Here is a 15,164-nt window from a genome sequence, read left to right as displayed (position 1 = left end):
ACATCCTTCTGACTTTGTCCATGTTGCCTCTTCTTTTCTTTCTTTTTTTTTTTTTTTAACATATTTTTCTCACTGAACTACCAAGGGATACCATTCCATCATTGTTTTTTACTAAAGTTTTTATATGAATTTTTAAGGACTGTAACTTGATAAAAAGTATTAAGTTTCACCTATGTGGCTTTTGGGTTTCCCCAGGGGCTCAGTAGGAAAAATCTGCCTACAATGCAGGGGATACAGGTTTGGTCCCTGGATCAGGAGGATCCCCTGGAAGAGGAGATGGCAACCCATTCCAGTATTCTTGCCTGGAGAATCCCAAGGACAGAGGAGCCTGGCGGGCTGCAGTCCGTAGAGTGAGGAAGAATCGGACACAATGAAGCAAATAAGAGGCTTGTAGATTTTTAAAATTCAAAGTAATTGTGATGCAACATCATCTTTTAAAGAAAGGATGGAGAATAGTTTATATATATATGCATGAATCTCTGCTTCACTCTTCACCAGATGTATGACCTTGGAAACATCTCTTCAGTTCAATTCAGTGGCTCAGTCATGTCTGACTCTTTGTGACCCCATGAATCACAGGACACCAGGCCTCCCTGTCCATCACCAACTCCCAGAGTTCACTCAGACTCATGTCCATCGAGTCAGTGATGCCATCCAGCCATCTCATCCTCTGTCGTCCCCTTCTCCTCCTGCCCACAATCCCTCTCAGCATCAGAGTCTTTTCCAATGAGTCAACTCTTCGCATGAGGTGGCCAAAATACTGGAGTTTCAGCTTTAGCATCATTCCTTCAAAGAAATCCCAGGGCTGATCTCCTTCAGAATGGACTGGTTGGATCTCCTTGCAGTCCAAGGGACTCTCAAGAGTCTTCTCCAACACCACAGTTCAAAAGCATCAATTCTTCTGTGCTCAGCTTTCTTCACAGTCCAACTCTCACATCCATACATGACCACTGGAAAAACCATAGCCTTAACTAGACAGACCTTTGTTGGCAAAGTGATGTCTCTGCTTTTGAATATGCTATTTAGGTTGGACAGAACTTTCCTTCCAAGGAGTAAGCGTCTTTTAATTTCATGGCTGCAGTCACCATCTGCAGTGATTTTGGAGCCCAGAAAAATAAAGTCTGACACTGTTTCCGCTGTTTCCCCATCTATTTCCCATGAACTGATGGGACCAGATGCCATGATCTTCATTTTCTGAATGTTGAGCTTTAAGCCCACTTTTTCACTCTCCACTTTCACTTTCACCAAGAGGCTTTTTAGTTCCTCTTCACTTTCTGCCCTAAGGGTAGTGTCATCTGCCTATCTGAGGTTATTGATATTTCTCCCAGCAATCTTGATTCCAGCTTGTGTTTCTTCCAGCCCAGCATTTCTCATGATGTACTCTGCATAGAAGTTAAGCAAGCAGGGTGACAATATACAGCCTTGACGAACTCCTTTTCCTATTTGGAACCAGTCTGTTGTTCCATGTCCAGTTCTAACTGTTGTTTCCTGACCTACATTCAGATTTCTCAAGAGGCAGGTCAGGAGGTCTGGTATTCCCATCTCTTTCAGAATTTTCCACAGTTTATTGTGATCCACACAGTCAAAGGCTTTGGCATAGTCAATAAAGCAGAAATAGATGTTTTTCTGGAACTCTCTTGCTTTTTCCATGATCCAGCAGATGTTGGCAATTTGATCTCTGGTTCCTCCGCCTTTTCTAAAACCAGCTTGAACATCAGGAAGTTCACGGTTCACATATTGCTGAAGCCTGGCTTGGAGAATTTTGAGCATTACTTTACTAGCATGTGAGATGTGTGCAATTGTGCCATAGTTTGAGCATTCTTTGGCATTGCCTTTTTTTGAGATTGGAATGAAAACTGACCTTTTCCAGTCCTGTGGCCACTGCTGAGTTTTCCAAATTTGCTGGCATTTTGAGTGCAGCACTTTCAGAGCATCATGTTTTAGGATTTGAAATAGCTCAACTGGAATTCCATCACCTCCACTAGCTTTGTTTGTAGTGATGCTTTCTAAGGCCCACTTGACTTCACTTTCTGGGATGTCTGGCTCTAGGTCAGTGATCACACCATCATGATTATCTGGGTCGTGAAGATCTTTTTTGTACAGTTCTTCTGTGTATTCCTACCACCTCTTCTTGGTATCTTCTGCTTCTGTTAGGTCCATACCATTTCTGTCCTTTATTGAGCCCGTCTTTGCATAAAATATTCCCTTGGTATCTCTAATTTTCTTAAGGAGATCTCTAGTCTTTCCCATTCTGTTGTTTCCCTCTATTTCTTTGCATTAATTGCTGAGGAAGGCTTTCTTATCTCTTCCAGCTATTCTTTGGAACTCTGCATTCAGATGCTTATATCTTTCCTTTTCTCCTTTGCTTTTTGCTTCTCTTCTTTTCACAGCATTTATAAGGCCTCCCCAGACAGCCATTTTTTTTTTTTTTTTTTTGGTCCAGACAGCCATTTTGCTTTTTCGCATTTCTTTTCATTTGCATTTCTTTGATCCCTGTCTCCTGTACAATGTCACGGACCTCATTCCATAGTTCATCAGGCACTCTATCAGATCTAGGCCCTTAAATCTATTTCACACTTCTGCTGTATAATCATAAGGGATTTGATTTAGGTCGTATCTGAATGGTTTAGTGGTTTTCCCTACTTTCTTCAATTTAAGTCTGAATTTGGTAATAAGGAGTTCATGATCTGAGCCACAGTCAGCTCCTGGTCTTGTTTTTGTGACTGTATAAAGCTTCTCCATCTTTTGCTGCAAATAATATAATCAATCTGATTTCAGTGTTGACCATCTGGTGATGTCCATGTGTAGAGTCTTCTCTTCTGTTGTTGGAAGAGGGTGTTTGCTATGACCAGTGCATTTTCTTGGCAAAACTCTATTGGTCTTTGCCCTGCTTCATTCCATATTCCAAGGCCAAATTTGCCTTTTACTCCAGGTGTTTCTTGACTTCCTACTTTTGCATTCCAGTCCCCTATAATGAAACGGACATCTTTTTTGGGTGTTAGTTCTAAAAGGTCTTGTAGGTCTTCATAGAACCGTTCAACTTCAGCTTCTTCAGCATTACTGGTTGGGGCATAGACTTGGATTACTTTGATATTGAATGGTTTGCCTTGGAAACGAACAGAGATCATTCTGTCATTTTTGAGATTGCATCCAAGTACTGCATTTCGAACTCTTTTGTGGACCATGATGGCTCCTCCATTTCTTCTGAGGGATTCCTGCCCGCAGTAGTAGATATAATGGTCATCTGAGTTAAATTCACCCATTCCAGTCCATTTTAGTTCACTGATTCTTAGAATGTCGACATTCACTCTTGCCATCTCTTGTTTGACCACTTCCAATTTGCCTTGATTCATGGACCTGACATTCCAGGTTCCTATGAAATATTGCTCTTTACAGCATCAGCCCTTGCTTCTATCACCAGTCAGATCCACATCTGGGTATTGTTTTTGCTTTGGCTCTATCCCTTATGTCTTTCTGGAGTTATTTCTCCACTGATCTCCAGTAGCATATTGGGCACCTACTGACCTGGGGAGTTCCTCTTTCACTATCCTATCATTTTGCCTTTTCATACTGTTCATGGGGTTCTCAAGGCAAGAATACTGAAGTGGTTTGCCATTCCCTTCTCCAGTGGACCACATTCTGTCAGATCTCTCCACCATGACCCGCCCATTGGGTTCCCCCATGGGCATGGCTTAGTTTCATTGAGTCAGACAAGGCTATGGTCCTAGTGTAATTAGACTGACTAGTTTTCTGTGAGTATGGTTTCAGTGTATCTGCCCTATGATGCCCTCTTGCAACACCTACAGTCTTACTTGGGTTTCTTACCTTGGGCATGGGATGTCTCTTCATGGCTGCTCCAGCAAAGCACAGCCATTGCTCCTTACCTTGGATGAGGGGTATCTCCTCACTGCCATCCTTCCTGACCTTCAATATGGGGTAGCTCCTCTAGCCCCTCCTGCGCCCGCACACCCACCGCTCCTTGGACGTGGGGTTGGTCTTCCTGGCCGCCGCCCCTGGCCTCGGGTGTGGGTTAGCTCCTCCCGGCTGCCACCCCTGACCTTGGACTTGGGTAGCTCCTCTCCGCTGTTCCTGCGCCATTGCAGCCTGGCACTCTCGGCTGCTGCCCCTGACCTCGGACGTGGGGTAACTCCTCTTGGCCTCCGCCCTTTGGGCATGGGGTCCTCCCAGATTCTGCCCCTGACCTCGGACGTGGGGCAGCTCCTCTCGCCCGTGCTCTAGTGCGCCGGTGGCAGCCGCCCGCCATCCATTCTAAATCTCTGTCTACTCCATTCCAACTTATTTTTAGAGTTGGGAAGATTCATTGATATAAAAGTTATGAAGCATCTAGTAGAAAGCATACAATAAACACTAAAGAAATGTTGGGCTTCCCTGGTGGCTCAGATGGTAAAGAATCTGCCTTCAATGTGGGAGAGCTGGGTTGGATTCCTGGGTTGGGAAGATCCCCTGGAAGAGGTAATGGCAACCCACTCCAGCATTCTTACCTGGGGAATCCCCATGGACAAAGGAGCCTGGTGGGCTACAGTCCACTGGGTCACAAAGAGTCAGACAAAAGTGAGCAAATGGGACAAAAACTTGCATCCTTTTGCTCAGCAAAGGAAACATTAAACAGAACACAGAGAAAATTTATGGACTGAGTGAAAATATTTGCAAATGATGCTACTGACAAGGGCTTAATTTCCAAAATATACGAACAACTCATATAACTCAAAAGCATCGAAAAGCAAACAATCCCGTTGAAAATGGGCACAAGACCTAAAGAGACATTTCTCTGAAGAAGAGGTACAGATGGCCAACAGGCACATGAAAAGATGTTCAGCATTGCTGATTATTAGAGAAGTACAAAGCAAAACTACACGGAGGTACCATAGAGTCCCCGCTACCACCACCACCAGTGCTAACTCTATATTCTCTGCTCAACCACCCTCTCATTTGCCAAACAAAAATTAACAGCTGTTCTGCTCTCCTTCACTATAGATGAGCGCGCCCAGATCTCGATCTTCACATAATGTAAATTATAAAGGGTTCTGGAACAGCCCCTGTGTCTCTTGCTCACTCATGTCAAATCACCCATTGGGTTGCATGTAACAGTATAATTTTATGTATGAAAGATACATGCACTCTTATGTTTATAGCACTATCATTTACAACAGACAGGGCATGGAAACAGCCTAAAAGTCCATTGACGGAAAAATGGATACTGAGATGTCATATATATATATGAGTTCAACCCTGGATTGGGAGGATCCCCTGGAAGAGGGCATGGCAACCCACTCCTGTCCCATGGACAGAGGAGCCTGGTGGGTCCCAGTTCAAGGACTGCAAAGAGTGGGACGTGGCTGAAGCAATTTAACATGAATGCTTGTAAAGAACAAGGAACTATATTTAGTATTCTATGAAAAGCCATGTACAGAAAATAATATGAAAAATAATATATATATATATATGTATGTATAAATGAGTCCCTTTGCTGTACAAAATAATTTGGGACAATATTATAATTCAACTATATTTCAATAAAATTAAAGAAAAGAAAAAATAAATAAAAGGGGAGAAAACACAGAGTTTCATTTATTTGGGTTTTCTTACCTTCTACTTTAGGCAAACAAATGACTTTGTTTTTTTTTTTTTTTTTCAATGAATTATTCTTTATTTGCTTCCTTACCAATAGATTTTTAAGTTATTATTTTATTGGCAATACATGTCCCAAAAATATAATCCAGAGTAGTTTATAATGCAGATATTCAAGCCGAAGTCTAAGGATCTCTTTTCTGCAGCATGCTGTATATTAAAAAAAATTAAAAATTTACTTAAAAAGTCATAATGTGTTTTTTACTTATTTAAGGGAATGCTTAATTAATTCTTTTAGACATTTGCCTAATCCCAAATAAATATCTCAGAATTTTACCTTCACAATTCATAACATTGTCTGATTATAATATGTTTTCCAACTGCATATGGTTATAATATGATTTAATAATTTGATTACTTAAATACAGTTAAGACATTGGTTTTAAGCATTTGAAGATTAGGATTGGCTTTGTGGTTAATTTGCCATCTCAGTGTTGCTGATAATAAGTAATTTTTAGCATCATTTCAAATTTATAATATTTATCAAGGCCAATATTTGAGGGTTGTTATATCCTTTTTTAAATTAATTTTATTGTATTTATTTATTTTTTGTATAAATTTATTTATTTTAATTGGAGACTAATTACTTTACAATATTGTATTGGTTTTGCCATACATCAACATGAATCTGCCACAGGCATACACGTGTTCCCCATCCTGAACCCCCCTCCCACCTCCCTCCCCATACCATCCCTCTGGGTCATCCCAATGCACCAGCCCCGAGCATCCTGTATCATGCATTGAACCAGGACTGGCGATTCATTTCACATATGATATAATACATGTTTTAATGCCATTCTCCCAAATCATCCCACCTTCACCCTCTCCCACAGAGTCCATAAGACTGTTCTATACATCTTTCTCTCTTTTGCTCTCTTGCATATAGGGTTATCATTACCATCTTTCTAAATTCCATACAGATGTGTTAGTATATTCTATTGATGTTTTTCTTTCTGACTTACTTCACTCTGTATAGTAGGCTCCAGTTTCATCCACCTCATTAGAACTGTATTCAAATGTATTCTTTTTAATGGCTGAGTAACACTCCATTGTGTATATGTACCACAGCTTGCTTATCCATTCATCTGCTGATGGGCATCTAGGTTGCTTCCATGTCCTGGCTATTATAAACAGTGCCGCAATGAACATTGGATACACGTGTCTCTTTCAATTCTGGTTTCCTCAGTGTGTATGCCCAGCAGTGGGATTGCTGGGTCATATGGCAGTTCTATTTCCAGTTTTTTAAGCAATCTCCACACTGTTCTCCATAGTGGCTGAACTAGTTTGCATTCCCACCAACAGTATAAGAGGGTTCCCTTTTCTCCACACTCTCTCCAGCATTTATTGCTTGTAGACTTTTGTATAGCAGCCATTCTGACTGGTATGAAATGGTAGAAGTTATTTCTCAAGAGATATCTTTAAGAAAGGAGGCAGTAGCAGTTAAGAATCATATGCTATTCCATTAATTCATGTATTCAGGCAATACTTATTAAGCACCTTTTCTTCATTTTGTCCTGTGCTATGGGGTGGAGATACAATGATCAATATTGCAGATATTGATTTTTCCCTTCTGACATCTACACTATGAAGTAAGTAAGATTCCTGGTGGCAGAGATAAAAATGAACTTGTGCGTACCAGTATGTGACACCCTCTGAGCCCAAAAGAGTCTTTTCGCTCAGCCAGTAAGGAAGCAGGGTATTGAAGAAAAGTGGAATGTGACAAAGTGCCAACTTACAGAGAAAAGTGTTCTTCAAAGACAAAAAAAAGGACTCTGTAAAGGCTTAGCAGAGATATTAAGAACTGTCCAGAGTTTATGTTCTAGAATGAGATGTAGGAGAGATAAACCGAGGAAGTAGTTACAGATAAGCTAATGCAAGGCTGCAAAGACCACACTGGAACATTTGCAAAGGATTTTCTGGGAAATGGAAGAGAGCAAAAGATTTTCAGCATGCATGTGCAATTATAAAATTTTGCTTTAGAAAATGGGAACTATTGGACAAGGGAGATCTCAGTTCCTGAAATGTATTCAGAAGAACTATACAAGTAAGATTTTAATGACTCAAATAACCATGATGGTGTGGTCAGTAACCTAGAACAGAATATCCTGGAGTGTGAAGTCAAGTGGACTTTGGGAAACATTACTAAGAACAAAACTAGTGGAGATGATGGAATTCCACTTGAGCTATTTCAAATCCTAAAAGATTATGCTGTGAAAGTCCTGCACTCAGTATGTCAGCAAATTTGGAAAACTCAGCAGTGACCACAGGATTGGAAAAGGTCAGTATTCATTCCAGGTTCAAAGAAGGGCAATGCTGAAAATGTTCAAACTGTCACACAACTGCATTCATTTCACATGCTATTAAGGTTATGTTCAAAATCCTTCAAGCCAGGCTTCAGCAGTATATGAGCAAAGAATTCCCAGATGTACAAGCTCAATTTAGAAAAGGCAGAGGAACAGAGATCAAGTTGCCAGTATTCATTGGATCATGGAAAATGGAAGGGAGTTGTAGAAAAAAAAATCTGCTTCACTAACTACACTAAAACCTTTGACTATGTGCATCACAAAAAACTGGGGGAAATTCGTAAAGAGATGGGAGTACCATAGAACTTACCTGTCTCCTGAGAAACCTGTATGCAGGTCAAGAAGCAACAGTTAAAACCAGACATGGAACTACTGACTGGTTCAAAACTGGGAAAGAAGTATAACAAAGCTGTATATTGTTACCCTGTTTATTTAACTTCCATGCAGTGTACATCATATGAAATGCTGGGCTGGATGAGTCACAAGCTGGAATCAAGATTGCTGGGAAAAATGTGAACAGCCTCAGATATGCAGATGATAACACTCTAATGGCAGGAAGTGAAGAGGAACTAAAGAGCCTCTTGATGAAGGTGAAATGAGAGTGAAAAAGCTGGCTTAGAACTCTGCATTCAAAAAATTAAGCTCATAGCATATGGTCTCATCATTTCATGACAAGCATTAATAGAAGGGGGAAAAGTGGAAGCAGGGAGTGATTTTATTTTGGGGGGCTCCAAAATCACTGCAGATGTTGACTGCAGACATGAAATTAAAAGACATTTGCTCCTTGGAAGGAAAACTTTGACAAAACTGCAGAGCATATTAAAAAACAGAAACATCACTTTGCCAACAAAGGTCCATATCGTCAAAGCTGTGGTTTTTCCAGTGGTCATGTATGGATGTGAGAGTTGGAACATAGAGAAGGATGAGTGCCAAAGAATGGATGCTTTTGAAATATGGTGCTGCAGGAGAGTCTTGAGAGTCCCTTGGACTGCAAGGAGATCAAACCAATCAATCCTAAAGTAAATCAACCCTGAATATTCATTAGAAAGACTATTGCTGAAGTTGAAGCTCTAACAGTTTGGCTACCTGATTTGAAAAGCCGACTCACTGGAAAACACCATGATGCTGGGAAGAACTGAAGACAAAAGAGAAGTGGGTGGCAGAGGATGAGATGGTTAGATAGCATTACCGACTCAGTGGACATGAATTTGAGCAAATTTGGGGAGATGGCAGAGGACAGAGAAGTCTGGTGTGCTACAGTCTATGGGTAGCAGTGTTGGATACAACTTAGAAACTGAACAACAACGATATTTACTGGTTTTTTTGTTTTTTTTTTTTTGATCAATATATTTTGTTTTCTATAATGTAAAATTTAGAAATAAGTAACACAAATCTCCAATGTTTTAATATTTAGTATTCAAAAGGCCTCTGATATCACAGAAGTTGATTAACATCATACTTTTCTATAAAAATCAATATATTAACCAGCATATCCTCACCAGCCATCACTTCACTTTCTTTAAATATTTTCATGTTATATTATTTCCGAACTTCACTAGTAAGGACCCCCATATTATCTCTCTTAAGTGATCCTTACAGATGAGATAGTCTTCAAACAGGATTTGTGTGTGTGTGTCTGTGGTGAAATTAATTTCTTAAGGACTGTAAGAATGTTTTGTTCATTTGTTCTATCTCATTTGAAGTCCTAACTTTTCCATTTCATGGACTCTGTTGAAACCTGAAAGGCTATAAATTTTTTTTACACATACATGGCTATTAATTTTTTTAGTTTTAATTAATTTTTCGCTAATACCCAAAGTGTGTCCATAGTCCAAAGGCGTCACCATCATCTGGGAGCTTGTTAGAGATATGTATCCTCAGCTCCCAATCATAGACCTACTGAGTCAGAATTTCTAGGAATAGATCCCAGCAGTCAGTCTTTTTAAGAGATGATTCTTATAGATGCTGAAGTTTGGGGAGAAATGATTTTTAAAAGATATTTTTAAAAGTAAGTGATATTTGTTTTTAAAATGATATAAAAATTGAAATGATTGATACTCAATACCAAAAACACAATGTGTGGGGAAAAAAAAAAAAAGCAACCTCATCAAAACAAAGTGTTCTGTGAAAGTCCATGTTAAGAGTGTGATAGGACAAGCTACAGACTGGCAGCTAATGCCATATGGAGGTATAGTGTGTGAAATATATAAAGAAATTCCATCACTTCATGGGAAATAGATGGGGAAACAATGGAAATAGTGAGAGACTTTGTTTTCTAGGGCTCCAAAATCACTGCAGATGGTGACTGCAGCCATGAAATTAAATGATGCTTGCTCCTTGGAAGAAAAGTTTTGAACAACCTAGACAGCATATTAAAGAGCAGAAACATTACTTTGCCAACAAAGGTCCATCTAGTCAAAGCTTATGATTTCTCCAATAGTCATGTATGGATGTGAGAGTTGGACCATAAAAAAACCTAAGCACTGAAGTTCTGATGCTTTTGAACTGTGGTGTTGGAGAAGACCCTTGAGAGTCCCTTAGACTGCAAGGAAATCCAACCAGTCCATCCTAAAGGAAATCAACCCCGAATTTTCATTGGAAGGACCGATGTTGAAGCTGAAACTCCAATACTTTGGCCACCTGATGCAGAGAACTGACTCATTGGAAAAGACCCTGATGCTAGGAAAGATTGAAGGCAGAAGAAGGGGATGACAGAGGATAAGATGGTTGGATGGCATCACTGACTCTATGGACATGAGTTTGAGCAAGCTCCAGGAGTTGGTGATGGACAGGGTCACAAAAAGTCGTACACTACTGAACGACTGAACTGAACTGAAAACAACCCCAGTTAGGAAATGGGGAATAAAAAAAAGAAAAAAAAAAAAACTTGGACAGAATTATTTTATTTTTTTATCTAAGAACATATCAAACAAGCACATGAAAATATATTCAGCACCATTACCCATCAAAGTGACACTAATACAACCATGATGATGTATCACTACACACCTTCAGAATAGCTAATTTTTAAAAAAAAAGGCAGCAGTACCAAATACTGACAAGGATGAGGAGAAACTGGTTCCCTCACACATTTCTGACGGGAATGTAAATGGTACAGCCACTCTGGAAAACACTTTGGCATTTGCTCCTAAAACCAGAGTGTGGGATTACCATGTGTGTGTGCTCAGTTGGTTGCTTAGTTTTGTCCGATTCTTTGTGGCCCTATGGACTATAAACCAACAGGCTCCTCTGTCCATGGGTTTTCCAGGAAAAAAAAAAAAAATCCCCATGGCTCCTGCATTGGCAGGCAGGTTCTTTACCAGTGAGCCACCTGGGAAGCCCTGTGGAATTACTGAAGAACCCCATAATTGTACTCTTGTGCATTTATTCCAGAGAATTGAAAACCATTACAGAGATGATAGCATCTGTGTATAGGGATTTGTCTACACTAAAACTTTATCTTTAATAAACCCAAACTGGAACAATACTGGTGTCCTTTAACAGGTGAATGGTTAAACAAATGTAAAAACATACCATGCATGCTACTCAGAAATATGAACGGAGGGACTACTGATACATATAATAATTAGGATTCCATTTTTATACCGTTCTTCAAATGACAACATTTTATAAATTAAGGCTAGATTAGTGGTTGCCATCATTTAGGAAAGGTGGGAAGAGGGTGTGGTTATAGAAGGAAACCTGAGGGATTCTTGTGCTAGAATTGCTTATATCTTGACTGTGGTGGTAGATACCTAAAGCTACCGATGGTATAAAATTGCATGGAACAAAATTGTCTAGAAAGAAGCAGGAGCTATTAATAGTGGTGAAGAATCCACCTGCCAATGCAGGAGACATAGAAGATGTGGGTTCAATCCCTGAATCAGGAAGATCCCCTGGAGGAGGGCATGGCAATTCACTTCAATATTCCTGCCGGAAAACTCCATGGACAAAGGAGCCTGGCAGGCTACAGTCCATGGGGTCTGAAAGAGTGGGACACAACTGAAGTGACTTAGCATGTATGTGGAGGGAGCAAATGTGGTTCATAGAGATCTACTCTGCAGATAAACACAGAAGATTTTGTCACTGAAGAAGGAACCAGTGGTGAGTATCAGTTCAGTTCAGTTGCTCAGTCATGTCCGAATCTTTGCAACCCCAAGGAATGCAGCATGCCAGGCTTCCCTGTCCTTTACCAACTCCTGGAACTTCCTCAAACTTCATTAAGTCAGTGATGCCATCCACCCATCTTATCCTCTGTTGTCCCCTTCTCCTCCTGCCTTCATTCTTTCCCAGCATTAGGCTCTTTTCCAATGAATAAGCTCTTCACATCAGGTGGCCAAAGTATTAGAGCTTCAGCTTCAACATTAGTCCTTCTAATGAATATTCAGGGATGATTTCCTTAAGGATGAACTGGTTGGATCTCCTTTCAGTCCAAGGGACACTCAAAAGTCTTCTCCAACACCACAGTTCAAAAACATCCATTCTTCCGCACTTAGCTCTCTTCATGGTCCAACTCTCATGTCCATAAATGACTACTAGAAAAACCATAGCTTTGACTAGACAGACCTTTGTCAGCAAAGTAATGCCTCTGCTTTTTAATATGCTGTCTATGTTGGTCATAGCTTTTCTTCCAAGGAGCAAGCATCTTTTATTTTCATGGCTGCAGTCACCATAAGGAGTGATTTTGGATCCCAAGAAAATGAAGTCTTCCACTGTTTCCATTGTTTCTCCATCTATTTGCCATCAAGTGATGAGACCAGATGCTGTGATCTTAGCTTCTTGAATGGTGAGTATCAGTTCAGTTCAGTCACTTAGCCATGTCTGACTCTTTGCAACCCCATGAACCGCAGCACGCCAGGCCTCTCTGTCCATCACCAACTCCCGGAGTCTACCCAAACCCATGTCCGTTGAGTCGGTGATGCCATCCAACCATCTCATCTTCTGGCATCCCCTTCTTCTCCTGCCCTCAATCTTTCCCAGCATCAGAGTCTTTTCAAATGAGTTAGTTCTTTGCATCAGCTGGCCAAAGTATTGGGAGTTTCAGCTTCAACATCAGTCCTTCCAGTGAACACCCAGGACTGATCTCCTTTAGTATGGACTGGTTGGATCTCCTTGCAGTCCAAGGGACTCTCAAGAGTCTTCTCCAACACCGTAGTTCAAAGGCATCAATTCTTTGGCACTTAGCTCTCTTTATGGTCCAACTCTCACATCCATACATGACCACTGGAAAAACCATAGCCTTGACTAGATGGACCTTTGTTGACAAAGTAATGTCTCTGCTTTTTTTTTTTTTTTATGTCTCTGCTTTTTAATGCTGTCTAGGTTGGTGATGATAACCTTTGTGAATCTCCTACAGATTTTAACAGCTTTCATCACATAAATATTCATCATTTGCAGACAACATCTACCTGAATCGCTCCCCACATCCTCCTTCCACTGCTCTTCAGGAGCCCAGGAACTCTAGCAACAGTAACCCTAGATCTTAGTCATAATATTAATAAGGACAACTATATGTCAACAAAGTGAATAACTTAGAAGAAATGGATACATTCTGAGAAATATACAAGCAAACAAGACTTAATCATGAAGAAATTGAAAATCTGAGAGTACTGATGATAATTAAGGAGATCAGTAATCACATACCTGCCAACACACAAAAACCTGTGACCAGATAGTTTTACTGGTGAATTCTGCCAAATATTTAAAGAAGAATTAATGCCAACCCTTCTCAAACTCTTCCCAAAAATTAAGAGGAAGAAGACTCCCAAACTAATTTTATGAGACCCACATTACCCTGATACAGAAGGCAGATAAGGACACTACAACAAAAGAAAATTGTTGACCAAAATCTTTGATGACTATGGATGCACCAATTCACAATAAAACAGTAACAAACTGAATTCTGCAGCACATGAAAAGGATCAGACACCGTGATCATGTGAGATTTATCACTGTGATGCAAGGATGTTTCAACATATCCAACTCAATAAGTATAATGTACAAAATGAATAAAATGGAGTTAGATATCATACAGTTATTTGAAGAGATTTAGGAAAACATTAAAAAAAATGTCCTTTCCTGATGAAAATGTTCAACAAGTTGGATATAGTAGGAATACACCTCAAATAAAGACTATGTATTACAAACCCACAGCCAACATTATACTCAACAGTGGAAGGTTGAAAGCTTTTCCTCTGAAATCAAGAAGACGACAAGAGCACCTACTCTCACCATTCTTATTCAACATAGTTCTGGAATTTCAAATGAGACAAATTAGGTGATAAAGATAAATAAATAAATGTCATCCAATTTGGAAAGGAAGAGGTAAAAATCATCTTTGGATGCAAGTGAGATTTTATATGTATAGAAATTTTGAAACACAGTGCCAAAAAACTCTTAGAGCTAATAAATTCAGTGAAGTTTAAAGATATAAAATCAATATACACAAATCTGTTGTATTTCTATATATTAACAACAAAACATCTGAAGAAAGAAATAAAGCATAACCACTCACATGGCATCAATAAACAGTAAATACTTAGAAATAAATTTAACCAAAAAGGTGAAAAATCTCTTTGTATACTGAAAAGTACAAGGCTTTGATTAAAGAAATAGAAGAATACACAAACAAATGGACATGTTTTCCATGTTAATGGGTCAGGAGAATTAATATTATTAAAATGCTCATACTACAAAACCCGTCTGTAGATACAATGCAATGGTTATCAAAATTCCAACGACAATTTTCACTAAAATTTGTATGGAGTCACATAAGACCGTAAATAGACAAAGCAATCATTAGAAAGAAGAATAAACCTGGAAGAAACACACTTCCTGGTCTCAAAATATACTGGAAATCTATAATAATCTAAGTATGGCATTGGCATAAAAGTTGACATACAGGACAACAGAGTGGAATCAACAGCCCAGAAATAAATTCTCACTTTCATGATCAGCTAATATTTGATAAGGTGTCTATGAATACTGAATGAAGAAAGAATAGTTTCTTCAATAAATGGTGTTAGAAAAAATGGTTAACCATCTGCAGAAAAATGAAATTAGACCTATGTCTTACACCATTCATACAAATTAATTTGGTATGAATGAATGCCTTATGCATAAGATCTAAAACTGTAGAACTTCTAGACCAGACATGGAAAGCTCCTTCACATTGGTCTTTGCAATGATTTTAGGGGTATTACAGTAAAAGCA

Source organism: Bos indicus, chromosome 10 (assembly GCF_029378745.1).
Source record: "Bos indicus isolate NIAB-ARS_2022 breed Sahiwal x Tharparkar chromosome 10, NIAB-ARS_B.indTharparkar_mat_pri_1.0, whole genome shotgun sequence".
NCBI lineage: Eukaryota > Metazoa > Chordata > Mammalia > Artiodactyla > Bovidae > Bos > Bos indicus.
This window is presented reverse-complemented; position numbering follows the sequence as displayed.